An 8,338-nucleotide genomic window follows, 5' to 3' on the forward strand; every position below is an offset into this window, starting at 1 on the left:
TTATCATTACTCCAAATTTCAACCAATACGTAATTTCAATTTTTTACACAACCTCACTTTTCAACTCATTTTTCTATTTTTTTTAAATTTATTTTTTAATTTAATTTTTATTTTATATTGGGGTATAGTTGATTTACAATGTTGTGTTAGTTTCAGGTGTACAGCAAAGTGATTCAGTTATACATATACATATATCCATTCTTTTTCAGATTCTTTTCCCATGTATGCTGTTACAGAATATTAAGTAGAGTTCCCTGTGCTATACAGTAGGTCTTCACTGATTATATCTATTTTATATATAGTAATATGTATATTCTTCTATTACTCCAATTTCAACAATCCCTTTACTCAAATGAGACCTCCAATCTATTTGTCTTGATACCTTTTCTGTTCTCCAGTGTATTTCTTGATGTCCTTTCCTCTCTCCTTATCCAACTTCAATTCTGTGGCCAATTATTTTATTAACTTGTTTAAATGTATTATTTACTCCATTGCCCTTATTCTCAATTTTACAATTCTCTTGACAAAATCACAACTCAGGTAAATCCAGCTCTCTTCCAACTCTGCACCTGTATCAATGCAAATAAGTATGGCTTCTTAAAGGTACTAAAGCATGCTGATGGACCGCATTTTAAATTTATGACCACAGTGCCAGGTGTGCTCTTAATGCTGCTGCACAATCATAAAATATCTCCCTGGTCCATTCACTTTGCAGTACTTTAGAAGTTCATTCACATCTTGGTGTTCCTCCTTAAACCACCCATACCTACTCCACCAGCCATATTCTCTAGCACTTGTTTATTCTTAGACTGATGTTGTTATTTTTAATAGTTGATATAGCAATAGGTCATACTGATTTTTTTTAAAAAATATATTTTCTACTTGATTATTTCTGGCATATACCTATATACCAGTTTATTTTTCTTATTCTTTTTTAACTCAACTGCTTTACTACATTGTCTATATCTCTAATAGCTATTTTGTGGACTATTTGGAAATTTATAGAAAAATACCACATACAAATGTGAGTTAAATCCTTTTCTTTTCAATATTATAAATCCAATTTTTTTTTTGTAGTGGTTTGGTTGCAATGTTCCAAAAGATTTTGCTATTTGTTGTAAGTTAAGTTCTGGTTAGTTAAGGAATTTTCTATCTATTCCTAGGTTGATAACTTTTTTTAACAGAAAAAAGTCATATCTAAGAGCACACATTTAAAAAGCTAACTGGAAGTTTAATGCACACGACAGGGATTTTTCTGCTTGTGGGCTCAGCTTTAGAATGTTGACACTGGAAGTTATCCATTTTCTACAGAATCACCAAATGCCTTTATGCTAAGTTGTTTTTTCCTAAGGCTATTCAAATGGGGAGGGCAAAATCAATAATTGATCTGCATCTGTGATGTAAATGCCCAGTTGCTGGCATTTTGTATGTGATAGAGAAGTTGAAATCTAACTGCATATTATATATACTTACGCTTAATCTCCAATTTTCAAGTTTTCTTAGAGTCCTGAGTTTTTGCTAATAAATTTCCCTCAGAATAAACCTCTGATTTTGTACCTAAAGAGAGAACCAGGGTAATAGCTGGCTGAAGTGAGAGGGTAAGACTGTTGTATACTGACTTCTAAATGAGCCCCTATGATTTCAGCCTGTCACCACTTTTCAGCCTTCTTCTATACAGAATTTCTGAATTCTGAAATATGGAATTTTTTCAAGGCTACTACTGTAAGTTCTTTTCTTTGTATATCCTCCACAGCATGTACTCTAGTCTGTGAATTCCTCTACCACTGTAAATATTCCTATTCCTTTATTTGCTTTTAACCTTTAAAAATTTTGTTAAATTCTCCAATATGTAGATGCACCTATTTCCATTCTATTTTCCTTGTGTACTGATGATGCCTTTTATTTTTATTTATTACAATCTTAGTGAGTTCTCTGGAGAAATGAGAGACACAGCATGTTTGGTCAGTCTGCTGTTTTTTTTTTTTTTTTCAGTGGCAGGTAGATTTTATTGGCCTGGGACTAGGACACACCAGGGATCCTCCCCCACGGCAGGGGCTGGGGGCAAGGTTGAAGATCAAATCTGATGGTCACTTGTGGTAGAATCGCGGGTTCTGGCTGTGCTGGATGAAGGGAGCCGAGGGCCAGGCTGACTGGTGGTTGCAAAGCCCGACTTTCCTGCTGGTTGCATCTGCACAGGGAGCTGGGGTGAGGCCAGGAGTCCAGGGGCTGGATGCAGAGCTTGGGGATGCATGGGGCACAGGGAGGATGAGTCAGAGAAGCCTGTCTGTTGGTTAGCGTGTTCCATTTGTTTTTGCAAGGACGGCACACCACCAGGCTGGAGGAACCCTGTCTGGGTGGGCTGAAAGTGGCTGGCACGGCATAGGGCTGAGGCTGCGGCTGAGACAGGTACCGTACTCTGAGCTGCTGACTAGGACTGTAGGCAGGCTGTGTGGGTCCATAGTGAGGTGGGGGCTGAGCAGTCCCATAGGCGCCGCCCGGGGTTCCTTGGAATTGCCCATGCTCTGGGGTCCCTGCGAAAGCAGCTGCTGAGCCTACGTAGTGCCGGGTTGTAAGCACTTGGGGTCCAAACATCTGTTTGGCTCTGTCTGCTGCCATGAGGGTGCCTGGGCGATTGTGTCCTCCAGGGCTCCCCTGCATGCTGAGGAGGTGAGTTCCAGTGTGAACGGTCAAGCCTTGCTGGTATGTCAGAGTGGTCAGGTCACTCTGCTCTTTTCGCCTCCGTTTTTCCTCCTCATGTAAAACTTTCTTGAGCTGCAGGAAAAGCTGATGTTTCTCTTCCTGTAGGGCTAAAAGCTTCTCCTGCAACTTCAGGATTTGTTCCTTGGTTTCCTCTAGTGACATTCTCTCTTCCATTCCCTTTTTCTTCCTTCTCTCCTGCTCTTCCTTCATCTTCTGTTCCCTCATCTTGTCCACCTCTTCCTCCTCCTGTCTCTTGCGCTCCCGCTCCATCATGATGTGCCGGTGCAACGCCCTGGCCATGGCTTTGGAAAGCTTGGGGCGCTCCAGCAGCACAGGCATAGTGCTGCCGGGGGCGCTCGGGCCGTGGGCGCCCGGCTCTGTTGCTGGCTGCCAGACCTTGGGCTGGGCCTACGGGTAGGCGGGCGCTCAGGGGGAGTGCCCCGGGCCGGGCAGAAACCGCCCGCCCGCCACCCCGGTCAAGTGCCCACTGCCCGGCCCGGCCCTCAGCGTGGCTCCTTCGCGTGCGCGGCTGTCTGCTGTTTTAAACTGAATTTTTTTCCATTTTATAAATTTCATAACTGAACTATCTATATAGTTTAGAGTTCATTATGCATTATGTATTTTACTATTAATATGTTCTTTTGTTCTCTTCTTTCTTGGACTCAGTCTTTTTTTTTTTTTCTGGAGCACATACTTTAATAATTAATCAAGGAGAAGGAATTAATTTTAAGCCTCCTCTTTTTTTGAACTTCTGAAAATGTATTTCTTTTGCTTTTACATTTGAATATAATTTGGATAAGTTCAAAATATTTTTCTTAAATACATTGTAGGCATCTTGGAATGTTTTCTAGAATACTGGAAATTTTAATTTTTCTCTCAGCTTATGGAATTTTCCATTTGTTGTTGAGAAGTAACAAATGTCACCACAATGTTACTAAGTGTCTTCTTCAATAATAATTTAAGCTTTCACTGACTCTATATGAGAACTCAAAACTTTCTTCAGATTAGGGATTTTAAAAAATTATATTTCCTTATTATTTCTTTGACTCTCTCTTATCCATCAATCTCTTACATCTATTCTCTACATCTCTTAACTTTCAAAAAATAAATATACTATTTCTTTCTTACTTTTCTTTTGTCTTGTGTTTTGAGAAAATTCCTGCCTTGACTTTGTCATTAATTTGATTTTTCACCAGGAGCCATTCTACTATTTGACCTTCAGATAAGTTCCCAACTGCCTCTCTGCCTCCCCACCAACCTTATGACTTATCAATTGCATCATAAAAAATTTCTCCAAAACTTAGTGAAAGTAAAGTAGTAAAGTAAAGTATCTTATAGTTTCTGAGTGTCTGGAGTCCAGCTAAGGATTAAGTGTATTCCTCTACTTCAAGGCTTCTCACAAGATTCCAATCAAGATTTTGCCCAGGGATGAAGTCTCATCTGAAGATTTGATTGAGGGAATATCTACTTTCAAGTTCACTCATGTGATTGTTGGCAATATGCAATTTTTCAGGGCTTTTGGACAAAGGGACTCAGTTTCTTACTAATCATTGCCTGTAGGACTCCCTCAGTTCATTGTTATGGGGGCTTCTCCTTATGTCAGCTCACAATGTGGCAGCTGACTTCCATCTGAGTGAGCAAGCATGAGAACAAAAGGATAGGCAGATGGAAGCCATAGTCTCCTTGTAACTTAATCTTTGAAATGCTATCCATCAATTTTGCCATATTCTATGTGTTAGAAGAAAATCACTAGCTCCAACCCATATACAAAGATTAAGAATTAAGACATGAATACCAGAAGGTAGGGCTTGCTTGTAGCCATCTTGAAGTTTACCTACCAAGAACCCTCTACCCATTACATTGGTTTTAATAGCTAAAAATTCTCATTGCTTTTTAAATAGTGATGAGTTAATTTTTAATAAATGTTAAATCCTTCTGAATCTTTGGGAGGATGCTAATTATAATTAATTTTAACATCTCTTCTGATTCCTGCAACAACCGTTTTGTTCAGTGGTTAGTTCTTCTGGTTGTTTTGTCTGTTGATGATTATTGTACACCTTCACACATTTATAATTAAAAGGTTACTTTGATCAGTATTGAATGTACTCAACATGAGAAAAATCTGTATTCTGCTGGTAGTGAATACAGATTCCAATTTTAAGATTCTGGCTTGTGTGGTCATGCAGAGAGGGGCTGAGTGAAGACAGAGCTTGGTTGGTCCACATAACATTGGCCTCCTGAGCACAGTAGAAAAGTTATTTGAGAAACTCCTCTTTTTCTGCCTAGAACCAAGGCTCATGCTGGGTTTTTTGTGCTTCTAAATAGAGAAACCTATTTGAGATTTAACCTGAGGGCAGCTACTCTGAGAGGAGCCTCATGCAGCTATTTCTGTGGTCTTTAATTACACCAAACCTGCCCCATGGCTCACTGAATTTTTCAACCCTGCAGGCTTTGATTTGAGGTTAGGCCATGGCTTTTCCAGGAAAAACTTCTTTATGAGGTTCTGTGTTTCTTTCCTGTAGAAATTCTCAGAGTGTTCTCTCTGTTGGGTTTTCTGATAAATCTCAATATATCTCCTTTTTTTATCCAGAGTCTCTTTAAATCTTGGTCTTTTAATAAGACACTTTTTAGATTTCTAGTGACCAAGATGGTGTTAATAGTTCCCTCAGCTTGACTAAGCTTTAGACAGGCTTCTTACTGACTCTAGGCCCTGAATCTACCTTTTCTTAGAGCTATTACTTGCCATGCTCCCCAAACTGCACACACACATGATATTTGTGTGTATGATAAGCATCACTGAAGGCTTCTGGCAATAGAAGGCTTTTACATTAAAGCAAAACAAATTTTAAAATTTATTGTCAAATATTTACTTCCATAAAATTCTTTAGACTCCTGACCAGCTAGAATTTTTCATAAAATATTTTAATCTGCTGACTTTAACTCTCTGTCATTTTGCTGCACCCCACTTTGTCTCTCAATACCCTTCTTACAATTTTTGTTTTTCTGAGTTTGCATTACTTCTCGTCACCATCTTCCTCAACCCCATTTCCAGAGAAATTTAGCTCTCAATTCATTGTACAGTTCCAGAATAAATTTTGCATACCCAAGACCCTATGTTCTCTGAACAGAAGACTGCCAGCTTGAAGGCTTATCCTTTACTTAGGACAGAAGAACTAATCAGGGCTTTGAAACACTGGTTTCCCATTCTACTTTTGAAAATAAACAGCTATAGTTAGTTTGTATTATAAATGTTATTTCATTATACTACAATTGAAATTGTCTAAATATTTTTATAAAATCATTTTTTAAATGCCTGAGATTATAACTAAAGACCAGAGAATATTTCAGCCTTAGTTTTCCTGCAAATTACTCTGTTATTGAAAATGTTATATTGTGATAGAATTGATAGAATAGTATACTAAACTCCTTTTTATCTCTTATGGATTTTCTTTGCTTTTATTTTTATATGGATAAGTCCAAGATATTTGGCCAAGCTATGTCCATATACTTTTCAAAGAGAAAAATATACTAAATACATTTAGAAATTAATTTGTTTCTATTATGTCTTAAAATAAATGGAGAAGAAACAAGGAGTCCAAGCTGGTGGTGTAGGAAGACCTTGAATTCACCTCCTCTCACAGACACAGCATATTTACAGCTACTTGTAGAACAGTTTTTCCTCTGAAAAGGACCTGAGAACTAGATAAACAGCACCTCCACAACAAAAGGCAAAAGAAGCACATGGAGAAGGGTAGGAGAGGCAGAGACACGGCCTCACCTGGGACCCCACCCCAGATGTGGTGACCCCACAATCAGGAGGGATCCCAGAAAATACAAAACTTTAACTCAAGGAGTGAAGGGATAGTGCCCCACTTCAGGCACCCTGACTCTGGGAGCTGGCACTGGAAAGATGAGCCCCCAAAACATCTGCTTTGGAAAATTAATGGGGACTAACACCAGGAAAACCATAGAACTGCAAGGAATGGTGATCCTACTCTTAAAAGGCTCCTGCACAAACTCTCTGGCACTGAGAACCAGCACAAAATCAACAGATTAAAAAGTGCAGAGACATTTTAAAGCAGCTCTAGGAGAGGCAGGAACCTGCAAGGACTTGCTGCTGATGGAGCCTACAGGCACCATTTTTGGTTCCCTCTCTCTAACCTGCTACTCTGGAGGGTGTGCTCCACCCACCCATGCTATAGCAAGGCTGGGCAAGCACTCTGTGTCCCCCCCCACTCCCCCACGAGCACCCAAGTCACAATTTGGCCAGGCAAGCCATCTGAGCCCCATCCACCATCTGCAGGGACCAAGTTGCAACCAGAATGGGTGAGAGTCCCAAGCCCCATCCTGTTTGTGCTGTTGCCAAGTGACAACTGGACTCAGTGAGCACCGTGAACCCCACCCTCCCTGTGAAGCAGCCAAGCTGAAACCATACTGGGCAGATGAGTCCCCTGAGCCCCATATTTCCAGCGCAAAAGCTAGACCACAACTGGGCTAAGTAAGAGCCCTTAGTCCTACCCTCCCCATGCAGCAGCCAAGCCACAATCAGGCCTGAGCTCCTCTCACTTGCCACAGTGCTTGTGTCACAACTGGGAGAGGCAAGCAACTCAAAGTTGCCCTTTCCACACAGTGGCCAAGGCACAGGGGGTTGGGCAAACACCCTGAGCCCTGCCCTCCCTGGGCAGCAGCCAGGGCCCTATTATAGCTGGTGAGCTCATGCAGCCCACACAAAAGATGCCCAAAGAGTGCCTGGCTCTGGTGGCCAGGCGAGAGCACTTCTGGCCTACACAGAACAGCTCCTACACAAGACCACTCTTTCAAGGCTGAGGGAGGTAGTTGATTAGCCTAACACATACAGACAAACATAAGCAAAATAAGGAGACGAGGAATTCTGTTCCAAGCCAAAGAACAAGGGAAATGCCTAGAAAAAGATCTTAATGAAACAGATAACCTACTTGAAAAAGAGTTCAAAATAATGGTCATAAAAAAGCTCACTGATCTTGGAAGAAGAATGTATGAATATGGAACTTCAAGAAGGAGATAGAAAATATAAGAAGTACCAAACAAAAGTTATAACTGGACTAAAAAATACACTGGGGGGGGGGTCAACAGCAGAGTGGAGGTACAAGAAAAATCAGTGAGCTGGAAAACAAAGCAATGGAACTCACCCAGACAGAGCAACAAAGTGAAAAAAAGAATTAAAAGAAGTAAAAATACCTTTACAGAGTTGTAGGAGTACATCAAGCAACATATTTTTCACATTATAAGGGTTCCAAAGGAGAAGAGAGAGATAAAGGGCCAGAAAAATCACTTGAAAAAGTAATGGCTGAAAACTTCCATAATATGAGGAAGGAAACAGACATCCAGGTTTAGGAAGCCCAGAGAGTTTCAAATAAGATGAACTAGAGGCAAGGTACTTGTATTCAATACTTTAAAAACTATAAGACATTGATGAAAGAAACTAAAGACAACACAAACAAATAAAAGATATACTGTGCTCATGGATTGAAATAATTAATATTGTTAAAATGTGCATACTACACAAAGCAATCTACAGATTCAAATGCAATTCCTATCAAAATACCATGGAATTTTCCCTAGAATGAAATCAAGTAATCCTAAAATTTGTATGGAACCA

At 40.0% G+C, this 8,338-nt stretch overlaps 1 pseudogene; it reads right to left on the minus strand.

Annotated features, from left to right (window-relative positions):
* Positions 1 to 1,973: 1,973 nt before the first annotated feature.
* Positions 1,974 to 3,082, minus strand: LOC101277104 (G protein pathway suppressor 2-like; annotated as a pseudogene).
* Between the last annotated feature and the right edge of the window lie 5,256 nt (positions 3,083 to 8,338).

Source organism: Orcinus orca, chromosome 19 (assembly GCF_937001465.1).
Source record: "Orcinus orca chromosome 19, mOrcOrc1.1, whole genome shotgun sequence".
NCBI classification, from domain to species: Eukaryota; Metazoa; Chordata; class Mammalia; order Artiodactyla; family Delphinidae; genus Orcinus; species Orcinus orca.